General features: G+C 47.7%; 1 protein-coding gene across 2 annotated transcripts in view; it reads left to right on the top strand.

Moving 5' to 3' along the window:
* Nucleotides 1-27,573, top strand: part of LOC142560010 (uncharacterized) — a 184,537-nt gene that overhangs the window by 24,794 nt on the left and 132,170 nt on the right. The window contains exon 1 of one of the 2 annotated variants that reach the window (XM_075671757.1): nucleotides 13,413-14,684. The exons of the other annotated variant lie outside the window; for it this stretch is intronic. The gene's annotated coding sequence lies outside the window, so the exon portion shown is untranslated. Of the gene's footprint in view, nucleotides 1-13,412; nucleotides 14,685-27,573 lie in introns of those variants that run through there. 2 annotated transcript variants of the gene reach the window in all.

The raw sequence follows: 27,573 nt of genomic DNA, 5'->3' as shown, positions 1-27,573 counted from the left end.
TCGTCAACGCAGTATTTGTTTACATGGCCGAAGGCCGTTACCCGAGCTGATGGAACTCGCCCTCCCGCCGAGGCTTGTGAGATCGGCACCCCGTTCGTTCAGTTTGCGGGCCTCCTTTTTTAGACGCCGGTAGCTTCATCTTCGAACAACGGTTTCGTTGTTCTCCGAAGCCACTGTTTACGTTGCATGGGTGGCTTCTGTCTCTCGAGGAGTCGGCCCCCGTCACCCCAGCGTTTCGTGACATCGTCGCGACGCGCGCTGCTGGAGATTGTCGTCGAGCGAAGGACCGAGGCTCAATAGTCGCGCCGGCGGTGGCGCGACCCTGGCCTGAATTTCCGGCTCTGACATTTGAAGGAGGGATGCGCGCCCGCCTAGTCGGGCGCGTGTGGCAAGCGACGCGAGGCAATGCGAGATCCCCGCCGGTTGCGAAGATCACGAGCACACGCAGCGCGCGTGTCACGACGTGATAAACGGGGTCGCTTTGTGTATTGGGTTACGCGAAGAATGCGTGCGGGGCGCTGAGTCGAACGACTCTTCGCCCGAGTGAACGGGCGGGCGAACGCAGCGATTCCTCGACGTGGTTCGCTGCGCCTCCCTTGGGCTCGCGGGATCGAGGGCTTCGAGACTTTGACGCGCGTGGCGCCGGCGGCAGGAAGAGGGTTGGAGGTGTCATCGTGCACATTTCACTGACGCGTACGTCGCGGTTGGTTGCGCGAGCGCTGATGAGTAAGCGAAAGCGGGGACGGGACTATCGGGCATTTAGCATCTGTAACACGCAGGCTTACCACACTCGTTTTATATCTTCGGAGTTTTGTAGCTTACTTGTTTCGACACCAATCTCTCTACTGCCATGGTATTTTTTCTTCTTCTTCGTTTTCTCTTATTCAAGATGGGGAGACTTCGCATCAACATATAGGTGCTCCACAGAAGACTGTAAATGTGCGTTCCTCGTATGCTGTTTAGCTAGAGCTTGTCGGTTTTGAACGAAGGCCATGTATGGCATTTGGCCATTTGAACTTGAGCACAAGCAGTACTTGTCAAACTGAATGACGCGAAAACATAGAGTGTGAATGAGAGGAGAGCGTCCTGCATGGTAAACTGAAATTTATGCACTGGGGAATGCAAGCCTAAAGATGGAAGCGACTGCGAAGTTCAACGCTCAAGAATGGGATGATTGGGGCGAGAGCGTTCAGCTCGAAACAGCAAATGGTGCTTGTGCTCAGAAAGGCCGGTGCTAGGAAGGCGCCGAAGAGAGTTCGTGATGCAGAGGATATGATGGGGCGGCCGACGGTGAGATTATGAGTGCGTTAAAAACGTGTAACGAAGGCGTTGAGATGATACCCTTTTCCTTGCCATGACACAACAATCCGAGCGAAGAACATCGGCACTGGCCACGTATATGTGTCCCGCACTTAATGCGCCTAGCTTACAATTCGAAGCGCAACGTTAATAGCTCACAAGAGGTTTATGAAGTTTTTAGGAGTAACATGGCTGTCTATGGTTCGTAATAATCTGCTGATATATGTATGTGGTCATTATTGAGGTTACAGCGCTTACATTGAATTGAACCGTGCGCTTGTGCGGCCTGCGTTTCCAAGCCCGGAGTATATCGCACAAATTACGCGGGGTTTGCAGGGTTTAAGCTGTCGCATAGTCATCCTTCCTATACCGCAAAAGCCTTGCAACTCCTACACACTATCTCAAATGCAAACCAGGCAAGTACTTAGCGTGCATAGACTGTCAACCCGCCGCGGTGGCTCAGTGGCTATGCGGCTGGGTTGCTGAGTACGAGGTAGCGGGTTCGAATCCCTGCCGCGGTGGCCGCATTTATATGTGGGCAGAATCTAAAAAAAAAAACACTCATGCACTGTTCTTTGAATGCACGTTAAACAACCCCAGGTGGTCAAACTTTATCTCTATACCACTGCATTAGGTCACTTCTCTCACAACGTATTGTACAAACTCGGGCCGTTAAACTCCTTAATTTAAGACATTGTCGCTGCCTATTCTTTCAAGTGCGCTTAGCGTCAACATCGTTCTAAGGACTGCCCATATCTGGTCTTGCTTGAACAAGGAAAGCACCAGATATTAGCATAACGTTAAATAAAAAGAAAGGCTGAAAACGACACAACTTGAGAAAGACAGACGGACGGAGTAGGCAGCGGTTTGTTTTTCTCGTGCTTCCATAACGGGAACACCACACCATCGTCCCGCGCCTTGCGACGCCCCCTGGAGGGAGCGGCCAGCTCTTGACGAATGCCAGACCCTCGAGCAAAGGAAGCGGGCTTGAGTTCCGAGTTGCTTAGGGGTGCAACATGTCGCAGGCATGCAGCATATGCAGACGAGGCGCACCCGCGCGTATCCATCTCTTCGACAGTGCGCTCGCCTTCTTCGCTGCTTGCGACAGCGCGCGTTCCGCGCTCGCTGAACGAAGCTGCGACGTCAAGGCGGTGTCGATTCCGCGTCCCGGAATGCCGAGATCCGCCGCTAGCTCGATTTTCGCTGTTTATTTAGTTTTTTGCCAACGCAGAAGGGTTCCGTTATTCGTGCGCCGTTGGCGTAAAGCGGTAACCGGTCAAACGGCTAATCATGCAAACGATGGGATTAGTGGCGCAGAAATGGATTATCCCGGCTGCAGAGCACAGGAAAAGACATAAGGTGTATAGTTTCGGTAAGGTCATATATGGAGGAGCGCTTGTGTAACAGTGATACAACGGAATCTCGTTGATACGATTCTGCATATGTTATTTCGGGAATTTTCAGGCGGTTGTTGCGATCGCATTTTCACCTGAAACTGGATAATACTGCTGCAGAAGGGGGTTGTTACTGGCATTTCTAAAGCTCATAGCTTTATATTCTAGTGTACTAGCTAAAATAACATTCCAACGACTCAAGAACAACGTGTTAAGCCCCAGCCACGGTGAAGTAAAAACACGCGAGGTACGCCGCCGGCTGTGAAACGTTGTTGCAGCAGTGCGGCCACACCGACTGGCTGTGCGCTGCTGCTCAGTTGAGTGAGGAAATGGCGGCTTCTTCTTTTTTAACTTCCAGAAGAACTTCTTTACGGACATTGAAAAGAAGTAAGTTCAGCACTAACTGACGAGCTATTTCAACCTTGCTGAATAAAAGTGTGCTGCTTGCGGTTCGCGGGGCATCGAGTGATGCTGCTCCGCATAACGTGTTATGCGGAGCAGTATCACTCGACGCCGTACAAACCTTTGCTATTGAGGTTTACGCCTATGTCCATACTGTTTGCTGTTTTGGATAACACGATTTTCGAAAGATACGTTTTATTTTCCGGTTCCCGTGAAGATCGCATCAACGAGATTCCACTGCATTTCACTTCTCCGTGGAGGCAGGACGCACTGCGAATAAACAATAGCTCCGGATCAGTGTCCATAGTTCAGATATACGAACATTTTCTGCGACGACCGCGGTTTAAGTTTCTGGCTATAACGAATAACGACATGTTGCTGGACTTAAGCTTCTCTAAGCGCCTTACCATGCGCATGCTACGTTTATACAAACGAAGCGCAAACCCTTTGAAATGCCGGAACTTTCCAAAAGTCGGCCGCGGATTCCTAGATTGATAAGCAGCGCGGAATAACTAAAAAAAGAAAGTGTCTTCTTGCTAATTTTTCCAAGCGTCCTAGCCGTATTTCCGGAGCCCTCGTCATTTCATTCGCACTAGGATCAACGTGGTCATTTCATTCGCACTATAGAGCAACGTGAGAAACGGCATACATAATGCCCCTTAAATAATTTAACGGCAATCCGCCGCTATATAGCCTCCAAGAGCCATAACCGGCTCACCTTATGCAGCACCGCGCTTCCGTGTGATTTATCCTATACAGCTCACGCTGCTGGGAGAGCTCATTGCCTTCGCGAGCCGGGCGTTCCGTATGCGTTGCTCATTGTCCACCTTCTCAGACGCGATCCGGCTGCGTGAGAATGACCCCCAGGTTGGCCACCCCCCTCCGAGCGCGTGGCGCTCGGTCAACGCACCTGACCCGCTGTGCGGCTCGCGCACACAACTCGTTCCAGCATTCCCGGGCGTTCAATTGCGAGCGTGGGACGACAACTCGCGGAGCGCCGCTTCTCGTCAAGGTTAATCACGCCGACAGCCGAATTGCGAGCACTGTTAACATCCGGACATGTACGCGCCGTCGAGATGCATACAGTCAGGCCTTTCCTTTTCCCGGCCTTTATACACGAGCCCGCGCCGTGTCTGGCAGCCCGATCACTCTTGGGTGACGGGCCTTGGGCTCCTGTAGTTACGTGCAGTGGAACCGAGAGCCAGCACCCGGGGCTGATCGAATCGAGAGGAAATTGCATGTAACAGGGGTGCGTCACTGGGCGTTCTCCGCCTCCTATCGATCTTCGAATCACTTAGCGCCAATCTTTTGCCCCATGACGGCCAGGAGGTCTACAAACGTGGGTGTCCCCTCGACCGCGCGGTGCGTTTATGAGCAGAGCTGTTTGCAAAACACGCAGGTGTAATGCGGAACTACGTTTAAACGTGACAGTCATCGACATTCTTTATTTTACTTTTCTAACTCGGTTCTTTCCTATGTGCACTCGAGGAATGTCGGATCATCATGATTGAGGACTGAGAACTCAGTGAGTGATAAGCGCCGCCGTTTGTGCGTCAAACTACCTTTATTAACGGCAGAAGAAGAGAAACGAATTGGAGTGGGAGCCAGGTCATCATTTTCTCCTCTAACAAGCCGATTCTTCTTGTTTCTTGGCTAACAAATATGGAGTGTGTTTAGCAAGCATAATGAGTATCGTTTAACTTAGAGTTCCCCACATCCTTCACAGAAAATTTGCTTAAGCTGTCTACGAAGAGAACGTAGACGTTTGGGGGAGGGGGGGTCTGTCAGGTCAATGGTTAACTACAGCGCTAAATTTTCTGCAAACAACCAATTCGAAACCATAAGACCATAATAGACAAAATAATGTAATAGATTTGCTGGCAACCTTTGTTTTTTAGGCAGGGCCTAGGCTTTGCTTTTATAGGGACTTTTGGGGTTAGGCGTGGGTTTTTATTCCTATCGGTTATAGGATGTCCGTGACAAGGTAAACTGGTCTACTAGGTTTCTACAGACAATCTACAGACTGTCTTAACGAATTTGTGAAAGGGTATTGCGCCTTTTCTCTCGTTTGCTGACTTAGCGAGACAGAGGAGGAAAGGAATGCCGACGTATTCCAGGCCCGTTCGCTGCTCATTCGCAGTCGCCACGCACTACCGGCTACGCCTGCCTGGCGCAGAGGTCTATAAAAAGAGCACCGGCGCCGACGAGTCGTAATCGAATGCGACTCAGCGTACGGGCGGCCATGTTTGCTCCAGTACGCACGCCAACACCAAACATCCGGTCCTTTACCGATCGGCCGTCGCGCCAGTGTCGAGACCGACTACAAGGTCATGGTCTTCTTTTTTTTTTTTTTCTGTTTTCCCCGAGCATCGCGGCAGGCAGGTTTAACGCACCGCTGCGCCTATTAGAGACGCATGGTTTGTTCCGAGAACGGTATGTTCCCGCTCGTATATTGATCCTTCGTTCCTTTTGATCTCACCGTGTTGTGCGTGACGCCAGTCAGTGCATTTACCGGCTATAGACCGGAGCCTGTGCAGCGAGGTTGTCGGCAGCATGACATTGTGGCCTGCGGAGCAGAAGACGTGCATTTTCTGTTCAACAATGGTAGGTAAGCTTGCAACATACGAGCATTGGAGAATCTTGCTGTATCATCGTATGGTGAAAATATACGGGGCTAGGCTAGTTGGTTTACGATTATGCTTTCACGCTTGACGCACCGCATGAAAAGCAGAACAGTGATAGAAGAAAACGACACACAAAGGCATTCTTTCACTGGGACGGGTTGTTGTTCACCGGTGTGCACGCGTGTAGTGTTTTCGTTTATTAGCCTTCGCTCGGCGATCTGCGATTTTTGGACGGGGTTCAGTGAACGTGAGTACCAGCCGCTGTTTTGCAATGTCATGCAAATATTCAATTGCGAAAAGCTTCAAAACCATTTCCACTGCTGAGTGCAGACTACGACTACGTGTTTCGTACAGCCTCCACTCTTATACAAAAGAAAAGAAAACATACTATCACTTTTAGAACGTGGGCTCTATGTGACCAAACCTGTCCACGTAGTAAATCTCCCTGTGGAACTTTCGCTGCTTCAAATCTTCTGAAGGTGAATAAACCGTTCTGCTTACTTCCCGAAACTAAGCAGCGTCGGGCGTCAAACAGGAGCACTGTGTCAGGGCCTCACGCGCAACTGGCTCGCGGAATGGCTTCAAAAAACGTTTAAGAAGTCCTTTACGTTTGCTATGCTCACCATTGTCATCTGGGGTTTTTACTGCGATCGAATGAGTTAGCCGTCCTCGCTGGCATCTGCTTTTCCGGTGTCTTGAGAAACCACTTCTGACCATCAGCACTGTTGCCGTCTTTGTTGCTACATCTGTGTTCAATGATTCTTGTGTTATTAGAAGCTGTACATTCTTCCTCTTAGTCGTATTCAGAATTGTAGGTGGTCTTTTAACGTGTGCCATGGTTTTTGCAAGCAGGAGTATCTTGTTGGGACAATTTTTGTCTCTGATACGCTCACTGACATTTCTTTCTCTTCTTCTCGTGCGTAGAAGTCCTCGGCTGGGTACTTGGCTAGACTGAACAGAATTTTTCGGGTCTAGCAGAAAGAAAGAAAGAAAGAAAGAAAGAAAGAAAGAAAGAAAGATAGAAAGAAAGAAAGATAGAAAGAAAGAAAGGAAGAAAGGAGTGGACAGACAGACAGACAGACAGACAGACAGACAGACAGACAGACAGACACAGACAGACAGACAGACAGACAGACAGACAGACAGACAGACAGACAGACAGACAGACAGACAGACAGACAGACAGACAGACAGACAGACAGACAGACAGACAGACAGACAGACAGACAGACAGACAGACAGACAGACAGACAGACAGACAGACAGACAGACAGACAGACAGACAGACAGACAGACAGACAGACAGACAGACAGACAGACAGACAGACAGACAGACAGACAGACAGACAGACAGACAGACAGACAGACAGACAGACAGACAGACAGACAGACAGACAGACAGACAGACAGACAGACAGACAGACAGACAGACAGACAGACAGACAGACAGACAGACAGACAGACAGACAGACAGACAGACAGACAGACAGACAGACAGACAGACAGACAGACAGACAGACAGACAGACAGACAGACAGACAGACAGACAGACAGACAGACAGACAGACAGACAGACAGACAGACAGACAGACAGACAGACAGACAGACAGACAGACAGACAGACAGACAGACAGACAGACAGACAGACAGACAGACAGACAGACAGACAGACAGACAGACAGACAGACAGACAGACAGACAGACAGACAGACAGACAGACAGACAGACAGACAGACAGACAGACAGACAGACAGACAGACAGACAGACAGACAGACAGACAGACAGACAGACAGACAGACAGACAGACAGACAGACAGACAGACAGACAGACAGACAGACAGACAGACAGACAGACAGACAGACAGACAGACAGACAGACAGACAGACAGACAGACAGACAGACAGACAGACAGACAGACAGACAGACAGACAGACAGACAGACAGACAGACAGACAGACAGACAGACAGACAGACAGACAGACAGACAGACAGACAGACAGACAGACAGACAGACAGACAGACAGACAGACAGACAGACAGACAGACAGACAGACAGACAGACAGACAGACAGACAGACAGACAGACAGACAGACAGACAGACAGACAGACAGACAGACAGACAGACAGACAGACAGACAGACAGACAGACAGACAGACAGACAGACAGACAGACAGACAGACAGACAGACAGACAGACAGACAGACAGACAGACAGACAGACAGACAGACAGACAGACAGACAGACAGACAGACAGACAGACAGACAGACAGACAGACAGACAGACAGACAGACAGATAGACAGATAGATAGATAGATAGATAGATAGATAGATAGATAGATAGATAGATAGATAGATAGATAGATAGATAGATAGATAGATAGATAGATAGATAGATAGATACTAAAAATTTGAAGCGGTATGAGCCTATCGATAGAAGATGAAGAAGCGCAAGAGCCTCGGGAGGGAAGGAAAGGAAGATGAAGTTGGAATAAATGTAGACAATATTCTTTGTTTTTTTTTCTAAATCACATTTCTTTACTCTCATGCTCTGCTATTCAAATGTAGTTTCGTTTGAACTCTAAACGTGCTGCAAACCATCTGCTTCTTAGCCAATTCCCAATAGTGGGTGCGCGAGAGCGTTTAGAAACTAGACTAGACAATGGACTCCAGTTTCACAGCGGTGCTTTGATTCTGTTGTGTACTTTTAACTGGGAACGCTACATTATACTAGAGCAGCCAACAATCGACTCCAACGTGTGGGTGACATTTTTCCTTGCGGAGACCTCCGCAGAGAAGATAATCTTTTCGAAATACCATGCTCAAGATGAACCAGCGGTGCAACTACCTCGCGAACTCAACTCGGCAGAACTTGTGAAACTGATTTTCGAGAAGGCTTCTGTGGACACTGCTGAACTACGCACAGGGAGGGTGCTGTGAAAGTAAACTTGTGCCTGGCCGCCTTCGACAAACTAGTACCCATAACGGTGACGCCGAAGAAAGGTGGAACTTTCAGATTGGGCACGTACTACAGGGTTCTCAATCGCCAGACAAAACTTATACCATTTCCCATGCCGAAGATAGACACGATAGATGAGACAGGCGGTTGCCGACGTTTCTCGCTTATTGACTTGTGCAAAGGTTTCTGGAATTATACGAGCGAAAGGCAAGATCTGATTATGAAACACGTCGTAGTGGGGGACTCCGGATTAATTTTGACCCCCTGCGTTGAACTGCCATGAACGCTATGGCGATTGACTTTGATGAGCGGAGAGGTGCAAAGACAGTAATAAAGGAGCTTCCAACATCCAGAAGATAAAGAAACAATGCACTGGACTAATAAATGCGAACAACTCGTCAAAGACAGGAACCTCATAAAGAAGCGCATCGTAGGCGACAGAATACGAAACTTGCCTTTGTTCATGACCGCCCCTGAACAGTGGATAGGGAGACATTGCGAGACTGAAGAAGCTTGGCACGGGCCCTGTTCGTGGTCTCTACAAGTATTTTACGGCTATTATTCATGCGTGCGTACAGCATGTAGTGTTTCAAGAAGTGTGACAAATGCCAAAGGAGGTCTCGGGTTCGATTATCCCATTTTTACGTGGCTGCGAACTCAAGGCTGAGTGGTAGTGGATTTGGTGCTCTGAACTCTGTAATTGTTCAGGTGGAGCTATAACTGGCACTGAGTCTCAGGCTTGTGCCGTCTGTAGCAGCCACCGCCAGACTGCCCCTTAATAGTTCTTTTTGCGCCATGGTTCCGTTTACTGATTCTGCATCGTGGGTTTTGGAACGTAAAACCTGCAGAATGTCCTTTGTGTTGTTGTTTCTGAATAAGCAAGTCGTAAAGTCCTGCAGACTTCTTTCTCTGACAACGTCGGGGCTTGCGTACAGCAGGCAGCTGTGTCTCTGTGAGCGTCCGATACAGACCGTTCAGCGCAAGTGATGTCGGATTCCCTGATGCGCGACAAAGTGTCGTGTCTTTGCATATGCGCTGTCGTTGCGTTCCTTGCGAAATCCTCCATTTTTTTTTTCATTGCGACATTGCTGTGTGCGTCGATGTGTGCCAAGTTCTTCCGCTTGGCTTCCAACTTGCCGCGATGGAGGCCGATGCCCCGATTTCGCTTCGCAGCGGCCCCGCGTCGGTAAAGTAGCGTATTGGCTCTTGCGGAGGCGCTTAGGACAGGACGCACAGTTCTCATCAAAAGTCAACAGGCCAAGTACTGGTGGCACCGGAGTCGCCGCGGGGGCGTACACGTGCGGAGGGACCGCTCAACGAAATCCCCAGCCGCCGCCCAGAGGCAACTTTATCTGGCCAGAAGACGAAGACAACGGTTGCCTCATTTGGAAGCTTCCCTGAATTTGCTCAGTGCCGTCGCTAATCCAGTATCTTCTTTCTTTCTTTTAACGAAACGACGACCACAGCATGAAGACGACGATATGACGACAGTGGTATAATGACAGTGAAAGGAGTACTACAGAGTTAACTATGGAACAACAACAATGACCTGAGGACAACGCACTGACAATGACAGAACCACGGCGACAGCATGTCGACAACGGACGAAGCGCCAGTAAAACATGGTTCATCCATGCGTCTATACCAGGCGCGCGTAGCAAGGAATATGAATAAGCTTTCTGTATTAGTTTCCTTGCGGATCTTGATATTGCTGTTGGTGTTTTAACGTGGCGAGACGTAACTTAAATGCATGCGCGAGCAAAACGACAGGAACAACAACAAAAAAAAAAAGAAAAATAAACTTGGTGCCGGCTTAAAATAAATGGACACAGTTGTGAGGGACGTGATAAGCCTTCACAAAAACTGCTGCAGCGTTTAACTAAACTCGAGAGTAAAAAAAATACGAAAAGGGTGGGCGCAATAATGAATTAGGACCGTTTTCACACAGCGAAGCCAGTGCGCAAGAGAACCCGCGTTGTCAGCGCTGCTGGTTATACGTAAGACACTAGCGCGAACGGACAGCGATAAACAACAGGCCACCGATGGAGGCTCTGGCCCTGCGGTTTGTCTTAAGGCGTGTGGCCGCTCGAGCTATAAGTTGGTTATGTATAACCGCGCAACACCCTTTAACTCGCCCATAGCGGTGTTATCCCCGCACAGCGCGCGCTCTAGATTAATGGGGACAGATGTCTTGTCGCTGGAGGGCTGCAGTATCTCAGCCAGTCTGTGGTGTTCTTTTCTTTTATTTATTTCTCTCCTAACCTTGACTAATACGCTGCCAACATAACCAATTTGGAAGGTACGACGTACATCAGGAGCGTCGCCGTTTACTTGTTCGTGGCTATAGGATGGTTAGGAGTCGAACGAACCCCCTGATCAAAGTCGCCAACAATCGGAGAAGCTTTCCGTTGTGAAGTGAGAATTTGGAGATAAGTTCAGATTAGAGGTGCACACGGACCCTGGCCTGCCCGAAGGCCCGTATCCGGCTCGGCCCACGGGCTAGGCTGGGGCAGTCAGTGAGTGAGAGAGAAATAAAAAGAATGCAAAGAGGTTAACCAGTCAAGAGTCTGGTTGGCTACCTTACGCTCGGGGAAGGGAACAGGGGAATAGAAGGAAGGGAGAGAGAGGGTCAAAGGAATGCGGTGAATGTGAGCACGCGCACTGACATGCACAACTGCGACCCGTGCATATGTCAAGTTTAGACGTTCACGGCAGAGAATTTAGCTGTAGCACTTCTCTCCGTGCGTATATACCCCAACTCACGGAAGCACGCCCGCAGGCGCGAACCTCAATAACGGACAGGCACGCACGCACACGTAAATACGCACGTAAACACACACATACACTCTCACACACACACAGTGTTTTAACATATTTCACCTATGCTGCCGTCCACGTCTCTTGTTGTTGGTCTTTCATCTATCTTTCCGTCTCGGCTCTTCGTCTTTCTTGGCAGTCCTTATTTTTTCTGCCGCTCCGCTCTGTCCATTGCAGCAACAGTCTGCGCCGCCGCCGGCGTTTGCAGCAGCGAATACATCCCCCTCGCATGCTCTTTTTTTTTTTTCTATAATTATACGCGCAGGCGACCTGGCCCTCCTGGCTGCTTTCGCCATCACGCGCCTACTAGCCACCGCGGTTCTCGAAGGCAGCTCGCCAGCAAGCTCCGCACGCGTGCGTTTCTCGCGACCACAGGAAAGCTAGAAACGACGGTGGCTGTGCTGTGAGTGTTGTCGACCTCTGGCAAAGAGTGCAGTACTTCGGGCCAGGCCGCTCAAGTCGTACTTCGAATTTAGCAAGTGCAGAAACGTTTGGTCGGGTTTGTCGGTTTTTCCGCGAGGCGATGCATGCTCAGTGTCATCGCGCTTTACTCGACTCAACGTTCAAAGGTGATCAACAAGCAACTTTCGTCGGGCGTGCACGCCGTACATACATCCGGCATTAGGAGTAGCCCCGTTGGCTTGATGGGCAAGTAGTTGGAAGGTCGCTTGCTGCAGGTGGACCTTGCAAAAAATTGTCGGAAATTGCACCCCTGGAGCGCCGCTTATCAACTGCGCTAGGGTCATGAAGTCCTTCGCGATACATGGGTAACACGAGGGAACACGAATGACGAGGATGAATTTGAGCCGATCCGCCAGAGGGTGCGCGCAATCCATTCCCAAGTCAACCGACTATAGACTCACCGTTGGCGCTCTGAGAGCGAGTATCAGGGAAAAGTTTTAAGAGTCAAATCGCTTCTCTCCTAAACAACCAGCAATCACCTAGCATTGACGACCGCCTCTTACCGTCGTTCAATCATCGCAACGTCGAAGATTATTATGATGCACTATGAAAGTGTCGCTCCGTGCTTCCCTCCTATTGTATATACATATTTTTCTCTTTTTGGTCCCTTTGTTTCTCTCCTTCTTTGCTAGTAGACGGGCCTATAATAAGATAAACTTCGAAAAAAAAGAAGTCAGTGTCGATTTAGCGGCAAATGCGAGAGAAATGCGTTGGTATCACGTTGCACTTCTTTGAGGTCCCGTATTTATGGTTTAAACCACGTTCGCTACATTGCAAAGTGTTGTTGACACTTTCATGTATATATATATATATATATATATATATATATATATATATATATATATATATATATATATATTATATACACGCTCTTCTAAGTTCTTCCATCTCTACCACTTGACCGGCTTCCCACGCTTAACATCCATACAATTTTTTACACTTTTACATTCCGAATGCTAGCGCACTAGAAAGGAAAAATGAGTTCTCTCGTCTCTCAAACGTATTGCGCATACTTTTGCAGGAAACTTGTAGCGTTGAACGGTACATCTCGGACGTCAAAATTGCTTAGTTTCTAAATAAAGCCTGGAAGCGCTGAAAAGGCTTCCAGAGTTTATCCCTTGACCTAGGGATACCTACCTAGCCCTGGCATCACTGGCTACCCGCTGGGGTCGAAGGCAACTCGCCAGCTCTCTCCGCTCCTGCGAAACCTCACCGCCGATGGAAAGCGGGAGCGGTGGCGTGGCGGGCAGGGAAAGCGTTGAGAAAGGCCCTTCTGGCTTCGTCCGCGCCGCTTTGGCGGCGTCCACCAACAGCTCTGTGACGGCAACGGGCGAGCGAGGAAGGAAGGAAACCTAAAGAGAGAGAGAGAGAGAGAGCCCCTGGGATCCTGGCCGGCCCGGCCCGACGCGCCTCGGGCAACTCGGGTTTTACGTTTCAGTTCGTGTCAAGAGTCGAGACCGGCCGGCTGGGCTGGGCTGGGCTCGGTTGCTCGCGGTAGTGTTTCGCGCGCTGCCCTTGCTGCTATACATTGCACTTCCGTTGCTGCGGTCGCTGCACGATCCACAAGTACCACCCACGCCATCAGTTACGCTTGGATTCAGCTGGCATTGAGTGTTTCTTATCGACCCTGTCTGTGTCTGCCCGGTTTCGCCCGATCGTGCTGTGTCCGGTCGTTGTTTTAGGCGATTGAAAGCAAATACGCCACTGTGAGGGTTTCGCAAGAACTGTAGCCGCCATCTGTGTCGTCCGTTCATTCGTCTGAACTGTTTGAAATCTGGATTAATCGTACCTTGCTTCGATTGTGCCCCAGGATTTGTAAAGCCTCTAAGTGTGAAGAAACTTCGATCTCGCTTGGGTACATCCCAACACTTCGGGTACTCTTCGAACCCTACAAGAACTGTCTTTTTTGGAGTCGCCCGAGGTCCACGAAGGCTGTATCTTTCATTGACGCGCTCACATCGGTAATTTCGGTAGCTCAAAATATCCACACTCGGCATGAATCTTCTGGAAGCCCGATAAAGTCACGCGTTATTGGTGACGGCTGTACGACCCAGCTGTTCCAAGCGTGCAGGAACCGTGTCATCCATCGGCGCTTCCGTACTGCTGGAGAGAACTGTTAGCCTACACAGTGGGCGTCCGATTAACGGCCCTGTATAATACAGCCAACGATCAAGAGCGTTCTATTCGCAGCGAACGCCTGTCAAGCGCCGTCAGCGCACTCCCTGCAGCCGCACACCTTCGACGGCAGCTCGTGTCGGCGGCAGTGTGGCATCTTTCGAGACAGGCGAGTGTTGGCCGGACCACCGATGACTCCCGCCCGGCTGTGAGTTCGTCAGTGAACCGTGTGAAGTACCAAGAGAGAACATCCGCCTTCCGTGGAGGAGGAAAGAAGTCCGCGCTTTCGTTTCTCCCGCAGTCAAGAACCCTCTTGCCGACGGACGAGGCAATCGAGGGCACGAGTTTTAAAGCTTGTTTACGGCGTCTTCAAGTCCCTGTTCACCTGAACCATCCCGGTTACTGCGCACGTGCCGTCTCGCCGCTTCCGAAAACGCGCCTGGAGCTCGGCCGAGTTCTTCGACCCTCGTAGAACCCCGAGCACACGTAGTGAAGACAAGTTAAATTTTCCCGCCATCTCACTTGCGCGAACAACAGTGACACAACAGTTTCCCCTCTCTCTCATCCGGACTTCGCTCGGTGCCCGTAAGGTGGAAGTCCCGCGGAGGACGTAAGTATAGCGCCGGTATGCGGCTTTGTTGATTCTAGCGTTTGTTTCGCGATGTAAGGGGAGGGGGGGATCGATTTCTTCTTTCTTTTCTTTAGAAGAACCGGAGGAAATATCCGGTTAGCTACCCTGTACTCGACGAAGGGAGGAATGGTAAAAGCAAAGGGGAAGACCGAAAGGAGGATTACACGATGGGCGCGTTGGTGATTTGCAAATTCAGTACAGGTCAAAGTACATTCAACACAGGCGAAGCCGGACGAAGTCACTGTCGCATCCTCTATCTTTGTTCGTTTTGAAAAAGGCGCGCTGGTCTAATGAAGTAAAAACAGGAACAGCCCGAGCACTCAAGCAGTGAAGCGGATAACAGTGATCGTAGTCTTATCACGTAATCCATGGCGCCGTGTTTCTGTAAAAATCCATAATCCATTTCATTTTCCATTCGCATCTGATTATCCGCTGCGCCTAGTGGCCAATATTGGTGATAACGGGTGGTGCGCAAACGATCGAATCTATCTATCTATCTATCTATCTATCTATCTATCTATCTATCTATCTATCTATCTATCTATCTATCTATCTATCTATCTATCTATCTATCTATCTATCTATCTATCTATCTATCTATCTATCTATCTATCTATCTATCTATCTATCTATCTATCTATCTATCTATCTATCTATCTATCTATCTATCTATCTATCTATCTATCTATCTATCTATCTATCTATCTATCTATCTATCTATCTATCTATCTATCTATCTATCTATCTATCTATCTATCTATCTATCTATCTATCTATCTATCTATCTATCTATCTATCTATCTATCTATCTATCTATCTATCTATCTATCTATCTATCTATCTATCTATCTATCTATCTATCTATCTATCTATCTATCTATCTATCTATCTATCTATCTATCTATCTATCTATCTATCTATCTATCTATCTATCTATCTATCTATCTATCTATCTATCTATCTATCTATCTATCTATCTATTTTTATTTCCAGTTTGCACAAAAACAGCGGTTGCAAGAGTCAAGGGCCAAAACTCCTTTATGCGTAGTACAGCGAGTGTAGCGCATCTATAGCCATTCGGATTTATTGTAGTTAGAACCATTTTCCAGAGCTTCAGGGACAGAATTTGCAAAAGCGTTTCGTTCGCAAATGATGTTGGCCACTGGCCGGCCAACTTCGCTAATTTTCTCTTATGAACAACTAAACGTTAGAGTGTTTTCTGAATACGGGCCCAAAGTTCTAAGAGTGGACGTTCGGTGCATTGCAAAGCTGTACTATTTGAATGTCCTCACCTTAGCGCACGAACAATAGCGCTCGACAGCGCACTAGGCATGCATGCGTGCGGAATTTTCCGTCCTCTTGCATTCCTGCAGCAGAATCTCGCGAATTGGCCCGGCCTCTTTCGCACCGTTCAAGCTCCTTCCTTCTTTTTTTTTTTCTTGTGCCAAAAATCCGAAGCGCCGGCTGGCCCATATGAGTCACGACTAACGGCATGAGTACACGCCTGCCGTTTACGGCGTCTTTCCTGTGTAAGAGCATTCTTCTATGTCGACGAGTCAGCGGTGTATACGAGGAATCCTCAATCCACGCAGCGACTCTTCTTTGACCGGAACGACTTGATGTGTCTTTTTTTCCTACCCTCTCTCGGGCTTTGTAACGTTTTTTTGGCGTGGCGAGTGGCGCGCCATCTATTTGGCTTGACTCGTGCTTCCCGGAACACCACTTCTCGTTTCCCTGGGAGCTTATCACGCAGAGTGACAGCCTGCGGACGTTTGTAAACGCTCTTGCGTCTCTGCGTTCAACGAGCTCGACGCATAGAATTTCGCCGCAACGGCACGCTTCGTGTGTCGCGTGTAGGGTGGTGCAGCCCACACCTATCGTATATAGCTGGATAGGACGTGGACAGCGCTATTTTTAAACACTGGATGTCCGTTTCAAGCCGCACGGGCTGGTCCTAACTGGCAGCGCGGAGCGTTGCGTGCGTGACAGGCTTGCACGTTCTTATTCGCGAGAACGACGCGACATGAATAAGCTGCGAATACGTAACGTCCGTGGCTCGTTCAGGGACGTTTCGGCTAGGCGTCTGCACTTCGTCGGTCGATGGTGCAAACTCGTCGCGGCTGCAAGATCCGCGCGCCGCGCAATCATAATTCGGTACGTGCAGTTACGATTGGCTTTGAGATTGTTGACAGTAGCCTTGCGTTAAATCTTCGCCGACAGTGGGTGAAGCGTATGCTTAATATTTAGTTCATTCCAGCCGAAGATTATACAGCACTATGAGCTGCTTTTTGTTTATTTCACAAAGGAGGAGGGGGGGGGGATAGTCCACTGTTGCACGCATCTGATTTATCGCTCAGTTCCTTTTAGAGCGGCATGCCCTTACCGATTACCTGTGCAGATTACGTAGCGCGTTATGGACAACGATGACATTCACTTATGGCTAATTGCAGAAAGTGCAAAATGCGTCATTTTTCTTACTGTTTCTTTTTCTTCTGTGTTGCCTGTTTAAGCACGTTCACGAAATGCGATTTATTGCCAAATCGTTTTTCATATTTATTTATTTATTTATTTATTTATTTATTTATTTATTTATTTACCCTCAGGGCCGAAGCATGACAGAGGGGAGTGGGTAGAGAATAAACATAGTGCACAATACTATGACAAAGCATGGCAAGGCATGTTAACTCTTAATCATACAATTTTAGCTAAGGCAGATTTAAATCGGGCAGGAAGGAAGGAAGGAAAAAGTGGAGAAGGAAAGGCAGGGAGGTTAACCAGTTTAGCTTAACCGGTTTGCTACCCTACACATGGGAGAGGGATGGGGGTGATGAATGATAGGGAAGGGGAAGAGAGAGAGAGGGCACATAGCACAGCACACACACATCGTCCGTTAGAGTCCATCAATCTGGCATGGTACGTGATATCACTGTCACAGCCGCTTGTCCAATCCCGTCTCTTTCAAAAGCCGAAGTAGTCCCTTCGTCGCCTTCACCTGCGATGTCTTCTGTCGGCGGCATGTGAAAATCGTGTCGAGGGACAATGGTTTAGTGTCAAGGTGCGCTAGAACGGATGCCAGGCACTATCGCTGAACATTATATTCAGGACAGTCGCACAGGATGTGTTCCAGCGTCTCCTCGCAAAGACAGGCATTGCAGAGAGCGTTGTCGGCCATTCCAATGCGAAATGAGTACGATTTCGTGAAAGCCACCCCTAGCCATAAGCGATAAAGCAGAGTCGCCTCTCTTCGGCGGAGTCCAGTTGGCATATAGATATGCATCAAAGAGGGCAGGTGGTATTGACGGTTGCTCCAGTTGGTCTGGCTGTTTGGTGTGCCCCATAGAGAGAGCGTGATCTCCTGTGCAAGCACTCGAAGTCTGCTAGCTGCGTCGGATCATGAAAGCGGTATGGCCTCTTCTTGTGCGTCTTCAAGAGCTGCCCGAGCGGCATTATCGGCGTCTTCGTTTCCAGTGACGCCGCAGTGACTTGGCAGCCACTGAAACGTCACGTGGTGTCCTTTCTCCTGTGATGTATGGAGTAGGCATCTAATATCGAATACGAGCTGTTCGAATGGCCCGCGACGCAGAGCTGATAGTACAGATTGTAGGGCTGCCTTTGAGTCGTTGAAGATTGACCATTGTCGAGGTGGCTCCCGATTGACGAAACAAAGTGCAGCGCGAAGAGCACCTAGTTCAGCAGATGTCGATGTTTTAGGGTTTTCAGTCCTAAAGCTGATGGTAATAGCTTTTGCTGGGACAACAACAGCACCGGGCGAACACTGGATGTTTGTGGAACCATCAGTATAAATGTGTTCACTGCCCGCGTACCTCTCGTGCAGAAGAAGCAGGGACGGTTTCAGCACAGGCGACGACAGTTCAGAATTTTTCCCGATTCCTGGTACACTGAGGTGGACTGTGGGGCTGATAGGACACCAAGGGGGTATCGATGGTTTAGATGCAGCGATGAAGCCCGAGGGAAGTTTGTCGTTGTACTTGAAGATAGTTTTAGAGAATGATGATTGGTGCCTGTCTGAAGGTAGTGTTGCAAGGTGGTGATAGGGGGCACGTGCAAAATGTCTGATGTACGTTCTCAGGGCTTCCACCGTAATGTGAGTTCGCATTGGATGGTCCCGAGCAATCGCAAGAGTGGCTTCTGTTGACGTGCATCTGGGCAAACTCTGAGCGCTTGAGCTTGTGCTGCCTGCAGAACACGAATATTTGTCTTGCAGGTGTTGGTCAGTACAGGTAGACTATATCTTAAAAAATCGAGAAAGAGAGCTCTGTAGAGTTTAAGCATTGCGTCTACTGACATCCCCCACGTCTTTCCTGTCAAGTATTTAAACTGGGAAGTTGCTGTCAGGCGCCGTTTCATGTAGGCCACGTGCGGGCTCCAACAGAGGTCTCGGTCAATAATTACGCCATGAAATCTGTGGGTTCGGACATAGAAAATGGTCCGCCCATTGATTGAGATGACATAAGCCGTCATCGGTTTGCGAGTAAATGCTACTAGTGCGCATTTTTCTGGTGATATGCTGAGACCCTGTTTACACAAGTAGTTCGCTGTCAAAGTGGCCGCTCTTTGAAGTCGCGCACGTATCTGAGGACGTGTGACTGCCGAAGTCCAGACACAAATGTCGTCAGCGTATATTGAAATTTTGATGGTAGTTGGCAAGTATTCAGCAAGTCCAACAAGAGCGAGGTTGAATAGCGTCGGGCTGAGAGCACCGCCTTGAGGAACGCCCCTGCTGGTATAGCGTGGCGTAGTTGGGCCATCTCCAGTTAACACATAGAGTGGTCTTGCAGATAGGTAACTTGCAATCCACAAAAAAACTCGACCACCTAGGCCAACCGTCGCAAGAGCGTCGAGAATGGCCTCATGTAATACGTTATCGTATGCCCCTTTCATATCTAAGAATAAAGCTGCAGATAAACGCTTACGGGACCTTTCGTGCTGGACATTAGAAACGAGATCAACTACATTGTCGATGGAAGAGTGGTCACTTCGGAAACCAGCCATGGGAATCGGATAAATGTTGTAGTATTCAAGGTACCATTCCAGGCGGCCAAGGATCATCCGTTCCATTATCTTTCCTACACAGCTGGCCAGTGCTATTGGGCGGTAAGAGGTGAGTTCTAGTGGGGATTTGCCCTGCTTTAAGAGTGGCACCAGGCGGCTTACTTTCCATTCGTCTGGAACATTTCCCTCCTGCCATGAGGAGTTGTAAAGGCTCAACAATTCTATCCGTGCGGACTCTCCGAGATAGCACAAGGCCCGGTATGATATACCATCGGGTGTTAAATCGGGTGTTATCATTAATGGAAACAATGTCGGAAGGAAGGCGACTCCAATCTTGTGAAGTTCGAGGTAAAAAAGAGTAAACAAAGGTTTTAGTGTGACATGGCTCGACACCAACCTTAAAGCGATGGTCAGCACCATCAGATATAGAATGTGGCTGAAGAATGAATTCGTCACGGAGGGTCGGGTGATAGTAAAGCCAATGAAAAAAGTTCAAGCGAAAATTTTTTCGGCGGGATGCTAGAGATGGAAGAGAGATATCAGATTTCATAGAAGTTATACTGGCAGTGCGGTTATAACAGGTACAGATGAAGCGAGTAGAGCCATTGTGCACCATTTCTAGTGACGCAACCAAATTGTGAGTGCTTGGATCCCAGACTGGAGTGGCGTATTCTAATTTAGATCGAAGGAGTGTTTTATATAACAAGAGCTTTAAAGATGAAGGGGCTGCTGAAAAGCTACGCCGTAAGTAACCGAACATGCTATTAACGTTGTTTTTGATCTTCTCAATATGCAAAGACCAACTTAGATTAGATGTGATATGAACGCCTAAATATTTATAGGATAAAACCGCGGCTAAGGGACAGTTGTTTAGGTAATATGGAAAAGGACTACTAGATGCACGAGAGACACGCGTCACTTTGCACTTGTTAATATTTAATTCCATTAGCCAAGTATTGCACCAGTTAGATATAGAATTTAGATCTGTCTGAAGAATGTTAGCGTCGTTATCAGTAACTATTTCATGTCGTCCCATGTTACCATCTTTTGCTCACTAAAGAATTTATTGTTTGTGGAGAAGCCAGCCGCACTATAGTTTTCAACATTTCCAATTTCATCGAAATAAATAAGCCACTCATTCATAGAAATAGAAAAAAATCATTAAACGAGTTTCATAGCGTCTGTTACGGGCACCATTAATAACATCATCATGCTTGTCGTCTGCATTCTCCTTTGGTATAAAAGCCGTCAAAAACGAAAACTCCCCCCCTCGAATTCATTCATTCATTCATTCATTCATTCATTCATTCATTCATTCATTCATTCATTCATTCATTCAGCTAAGGCTTGAACTTAGGCACACGATGTGTGAGACATCGTACCATTATTATTGTTGTCTGCGCCATTGCGCCTTCGCTATCATTGTCGTCGCCGCGCCTTGTCGTCTAAGGCCAGCTGTAGATGTTTTCCACATGCCACGGTGACTCAGTGAGTAGATAGAGAGAGAGAGAGAGAAAGAAGGAAGGAAAGGCAGGGAGGTGAACCAGACCGAGTCCACTTTGCTACCCTACACGTGGGGAAGGGGATGGGAGAATGAAAGAAGGGGAGATAGAAGAAATGAGTCGGTATTGCACTTCCACATGGATTAAGCTAGGTGCAGCATATCTACAGTCGGGCACTCAGGTCTGTTGCCTTCAGCTACTGAAGAAGCGCTCGAATGGCTTTCTGGGCTAATGAACTGAGGCCAGGCTCCCAAGACCTTTGCTTCTGTAAATGACCTGAGTTCCAGTCTATTCAAGGAACACTGGAGGGAGTGACGTTGATTATCGAAGCGAGTACAGTGGCACAGAAGATGATTGATGGTCTTTTCACACTTGCACTGAGCGCACATCGGTGAGTCAGCTATTGCAATACGGTAGTTGTTGGAGTTAATGAATGCTGTTCCTACCCACAGCCGACATAGCAGTGTTGCGTCACGGCTCAGTGGTAAGGCTTTCTGTTGCTCAGCACGAGGTCTCGGGTTCGCATCCCGACGTCCCCATTTCAGTTAAGAAAAAAAACACGCGTTTATCTTTAGGTGTGCGTGTAAAGAAATTCAGGTGGTCAAAATGAACTTGTCTTTCATAATTATTGTGTTGCTTTTGAGGCATCCCACCCTGAAAACTCAATCATTGTTCTTTTTGCTTTGAAATCACGTAGTTCCTTGCAAAGTCATAGCTTGGCTAACGCCGTAGTTCTTCTTTCGCGCCAAGTCGTGCGAAGTATACCGCTCAATGTTCTCACCCGCACTGACACTGGCATTAGCAAAATAAAATATTACTTCAACGTTATGGTTTGTCGGTGAATCATCTTAAGATATGAATGACGGAGCTCGGGCGAAACACAAGAACCTATACTTACACAGAGTTAATAATAATGGAGCGATAACTGTGTCCGTCCTACCCTTGCCGATCATCTGAGTTGACACTCTTCATTTCTCCGGATGAAACATATATCAGCTTTCTCACATCTATTTTATTTTGTTTGGAGAAACGTTCAGTACAGAAAAGGTTTAACGTAGGTTCGTTCCCTGCCGCTTCTAATGCACGGGCACACATTTAATACGAAGGGCACACACTGTATAAGTTTTGGAGCGAGGCAGAAACTCCGTAATGCCTCAGGAATCCGCGCTATGCGAAGCACAAAGCTTGTTTACGTTTCAGGAGAAGGAAGAGGCAGTGATCCCAGAGGCAGTCTGGGTTTCGTTGGTTATAATAAATGGCCCCACGCCTTTCCCCCCAAGTCGACTCATCGCTATGGTAGGCGCATTCCAGCTCGCAGGCGGTCTTACTTAATTCTCGTTTTCTTTTTTTCTTTTTTTTTTCCCTGTGTGTCCCTGGATTACGCGTGCTTTCCCGATCGGCGGAAACGCACGTGTGTTATTGCTTGGACCAACTTTCTTTGTACCTTTCTTTTTATTTTCCTTTAAAGCTGCCAGCCGTTTAGCTTTTACTGCCCTGGAAGCACTACTCTGTCGTTTGTCTAAGCGCTCGCACCTAGGACGCGGTTATAAAAGCCTATGTTTCTTTTTTCTGTCTTCCCTTTCTGTCTTTGTTTCTTTTTTCTGGCCGTGCTGTTTCCTTTTCGTTATTAATGTTGGCCCGCCTTAGTAGATTTTTACACCATAACTGCACACGAAGCTGTTTCTGGTGTGAATTATAGGGTTCCAGATGTGACACAAATATTTATGTGCTATAGGACTTAATATATGTACTTCTGGGGTGGTCAACACGCCTTTTTAGCAGTTGTACCTTTAGCGTTTATCCGTCCATGCACTTCCTTTTTATACATAGAAAATACACGTTTCAGTTTATATCAAAGCTTTTATGGCCTGTGGTGTAGTTAAAAATTACCGAACGTTAAGATGTCTTGAATTCTTGATCTCTCTCTCTGTCTCTCTCTCTCTCTCTCTCTCTGTGTGTGTGTGTGTGTGTGTGTGTGTGTGTGTGTGTGTGTGTGTGTGTGTGTGTGTGTGTGTGTGTGTGTGTGTGTGTGTTTCCTGATGTCAGATTTAACTTACATATTTTGACTTAAGTACGTATCATGCTCTGGAATCGTTTAAAAGTTTCGGATTGGTCAACTGCGAAATGAGATGTCGGCCTTTAGGTTCTTAAATAATTCGCCCCTTTCTCACCATGCTCAACTATTGAAACTTAGATTTTGTGGTTGGACTTCAAATAACTTATATCAGTATAGACCGCTTACTGCTGCAGCAACATAAGCTTATATTAAACGACCTCTCGTCCTTCTCTATAGGCACCTTGCGTTGAAACTTTCCACAGAATATAGTCGCACCAGAATAGACAACCTATAGCGAGCTTTATGCAAACACGATGGGAGGAACGATATGAACATTAGCCGTGACATTTCCGATCGCTTACCAAGAAGCAAGCGCTTCCGAGTTCTGAAAATGTACAAGTTCGCATATTCCTCACCACTCGGAATACATGCGACGGAAATCAGATGCACGAACATTGCCGAGCTTCGTCTGTGCAAAGCTTTGTGTCTAACGCTCAGACGAACGATAAAACATGCGTCTTCTTCGTTTCTAATGACGCCTGCTTTTCTCCGCATCCCTAGCGGCTGGTGTCGATGACACTGGGTTGATAAGTGAGGGCGTCGTAGTGCCCATTGGCCAGAGCGCGGTGATTATACATAAGGGGTCGTGAGGCTTAGGCGACAAGTCGGACGTTGTCCCTATAGCAAATTTCGAGTCAGCCCACTTTTATTGTTCGTGTAACTTTCTATTGCGCAATTTAGATAGATAGATAGATAGATAGATAGATAGATAGATAGATAGATAGATAGATAGATAGATAGATAGATAGATAGATAGATAGATAGATAGATAGATAGATAGATAGATAGATAGATAGATCATCTATGTGCTTTACTTACTTTACAGTACGTAATAAAATTAATAGAATGCAGTGGATAGCGGTGCTGTCCTATTTGTCCCCTTGTCTCGCCGCCAGCACTATTCGCGATGTTGCAGATCCCTCTGCCCTCTCCTCCCCCTCCCTCCTTCCCCCTCCGAGTAGTCATTGCTGGTGAAATACTAGCATATCGATTCTTTTTTTTCAAGTTTGCGTCTCGTAGCACAGTGTCAGTGATGCGCTGAATCATGAAGCGACGCCGCCGTTCTTTTCCCTCGTTTTCTTTTTTTTCTTCGGTCTTATCGCGTTCATCCTCGACGTGTTGCCATGTCTTTGCTGACACTTTCACGCTTCCTTATCAGATAGGGTAGTGCTCGCGCTGATGACATAAATTTATCAGCTCTCGACGGCACATATATGTAGTACTCATGGAAGGATAAGGCGCGGTGGGCAGGGACACCACCGAGAAGGCAGTACAGCACAGAGCTGTATTAACGGTAGATGTGTCTCCACCCGCCGTGGTTGCTCAGTGGCTATGGTGTTGGGCTGCTGAGCACGAGGTCGCGGGATCGAATCCCGGCCACGGCGGCCGCATTTCGATGGGGGCGAAATGCGAAAACACCCGTGTGCTTAGATTCAGGTGCACGTTAAAGAACCCCAGGTGGTCAAAATTTCCGGAGTCCTCCACTACGGCGTGCCTCATAATCAGAAAGTGGTTTTGGCACGTAAAACCCCAAATATTATTATTATTATTAGATGTGTCTCTGTACATTTAAAGGCGTTGGATTATTGGTAAACGTGTCTCTGTACATTTAAAGATGCTTTTACGCTGCTTTTGAATAAGTTAAATTCATAAGACATGTTACAGGCGTGTGTCACATTTGTAAGTAACGAAGTCAGCTCCATATTTACGAGCACTTAGTTAGGTAATGAAAGTTCCTCCGCACTCTTGTAAGTATGCTACATACATTACTGATGGTCACCGTATGTACTTGCGGTAAACGCCGCACCTTTTATTGCAGTCTTTGCAGCTATGGGCTTTTTTTCAGCTGTAGATATTTTTCCTGCATGGTCCATAAAATCTTTAGGACAGACTAAAAAGAAAAGTTTCCTTACAGGTTGCAGTGGGAATCGAACCCACACCACGGCTGCAAATGTAGCTGATAAACCAATGCGCTAGCCAATGAAACATTTTTGTGGCCGTTAGACTGAAAACTCACTTTGTTGAGCTTGTTTGCCGCTATTTGTGAAATATTTGTATGCCGTATTTTCATGTTCACTCAATGCATCTGAGAATATTTTCGTTTTCTATTTTTTAACTTCTTGCTACCGCTAATTTGCTTTCTGCAGGTTAACTTATGTTTACTGTAAGATCCCCTACCACAGCTTTTACGTTATGCGATCTAACTTTATATACTTGAAATCTATCGCTTTATCCACAATAATAATAAACTGTATTGACCTGTGTCTCTCAGTGACGTTAGTGGTGACACTCAAAAACTAAGAGAGAGAGATAGAGAGAGAGAGATAACTGTACAAAGCGAATCTCAAGCACCGAGGCTTAGTTTATGTAGCTTGCTTTCTTTCTTTTTTTGCCCCTTGCTTCGTGTTATGTACTAATAGCATCTCTGCTTATCCATTCCTTCTCAGCAGTTTCTCCGTTAACGCTAACTACCGTTGACTACCACTCTGACATCGTTACAGGTGCATCTAGCGATAAAACACGCGTTTTGTTTTTCGCTTACTTCATTTTTCCGTGCTTGCTGTTGCACATTTGTTTGCTCAATAGAAGGTGATAACGTTCGTGTCAACACCGTTTGCGCAGATGTCGAGCAACAGCACGTCTCGCGCATTCCATTAGAAGCGCCGAGCGCTTCGTAACGGGCACTCCCGTCCCAGGCTTTCACGCGTAGTACGCTCACGTGGGCTCTTCGGTTCGCTCTGACAGCACTTTACACGCTAATGCGCTGGTCGCGCATTAATTATTCCTCTTGTTTGTTTTTTTGTTTTCTTCTTCTTCTATCGCCGCGAGCTCTGTTTGCGTTGCAGACTCGGGACAGCAGCCGCTTGCGTCGTCGTACGCGCTCCCACTTCTCATCCGCTCCGAGCGCATAAACGTAATTACGAAGAGTACCACGTGACTCGGCTCCCGCCTCAAGCGTACACATTCGATGCTGCGACGCCGCTGTTCGTCGACAAACATGACCAGTCGTTGCGCGTAGGCATAGTCTGCGTGCGAGACTGATCGATCCGTTTCGTGATCGTATTGCAACGTTCGTCTCAATGTTCTCTTGGGCAAACCTGAGTGATCATTTGGCGACGTAACAAGTGTAGGCTTCGCGCATAGATGCCGCTGCTCTGGAAGCGCGTCGAATGAGAAAACGGGCAGAGAAATAATTAGATAGGGAAAGTTTAAATATCATTCAACGAACAGTTCGAAGCCAGATCACGCTGGCTGGGCACGCGTATAGCTGTAGGAGAAAATTATCACGTGAAGACGACTCGTGCATAGCGCGTGGAAACGGTACATAACGGTGAACCTATTTCGTTATAATGTCAGTGTATCCATAAAGCGATACATGTTGAAGCAGTTGGCTTGACTGAAGCGCTAGGCTTGGAGAGCAGTAAGGAAAACGAATCAAAGAGCGCTGAAGACTATAGTAAAGGATAACTTTATGATTGGCGGCCAAAAGGAAAGGGTAACACGAAATGAATCAAACTTCCCACTGTGAATAATGCAGCCTTAAGTGTAAATATATGTGTTGCATATATGTATTGCAATTTCGATATTCAAAGATGCAAGACTCAGTTTGTCATCTTCATGTATTGTGACTCGGGGAGAATGCGGTTCACAAATTATCCTCGCCTGCTTATTTCTCTTCGTGGTGTAATTTTAGAATATTCCTCACGCCGTAACATGATCGGAGTAGGACCTTGAAGAATTGCACGGAAGTGCTTGGAAAAATAGATGAATATCAACTGTAAAATTAAAGTGTCCGATTGCCAGCATGGTCTCACAGTTCCGCGCTTTTTGTAAGACCAGCCTGCACATTTACTCCACTTAAACCTTTCTTTAGCCGTTGTTTCTTTCTTTTGCCTAAAGGCTGTACCACCCGGAGCCGGTTCAGTGGCGAGTGTACGTGAGATAAGACGGCGCAGTCGCCGATGCATTCTCGGCGTTTCTCGGAGGTTATTCACCCCGCAGGGTTCGTTTCGATCGCGTGGGCTAGTCGCAGTTTACTGACGCACGACGTCGCTCGCAATTAAGCGAAATCGTCCTTGCTTATCTGCCCCGTCGTCTCGAATTCTTGCCGTCGTAAACCTCGCTGCTTTATGACGCTTCCCTGAGAACGGCTCTCTGGACGTGTGCCGTACAGGAGTATTTCGTCACAACATTTTTGAGTCGCTATTAACAGTCCTAAGCATTCGAACTTTTGTGA

The sequence above is a fragment of the Dermacentor variabilis genome, chromosome 10 (assembly GCF_050947875.1).
Source record: "Dermacentor variabilis isolate Ectoservices chromosome 10, ASM5094787v1, whole genome shotgun sequence".
Taxonomy (NCBI): domain Eukaryota; kingdom Metazoa; phylum Arthropoda; class Arachnida; order Ixodida; family Ixodidae; genus Dermacentor; species Dermacentor variabilis.
The sequence above is the reverse complement of the archived record's forward strand: the minus strand, read 5'-3'. Positions and strand labels throughout refer to the sequence as shown.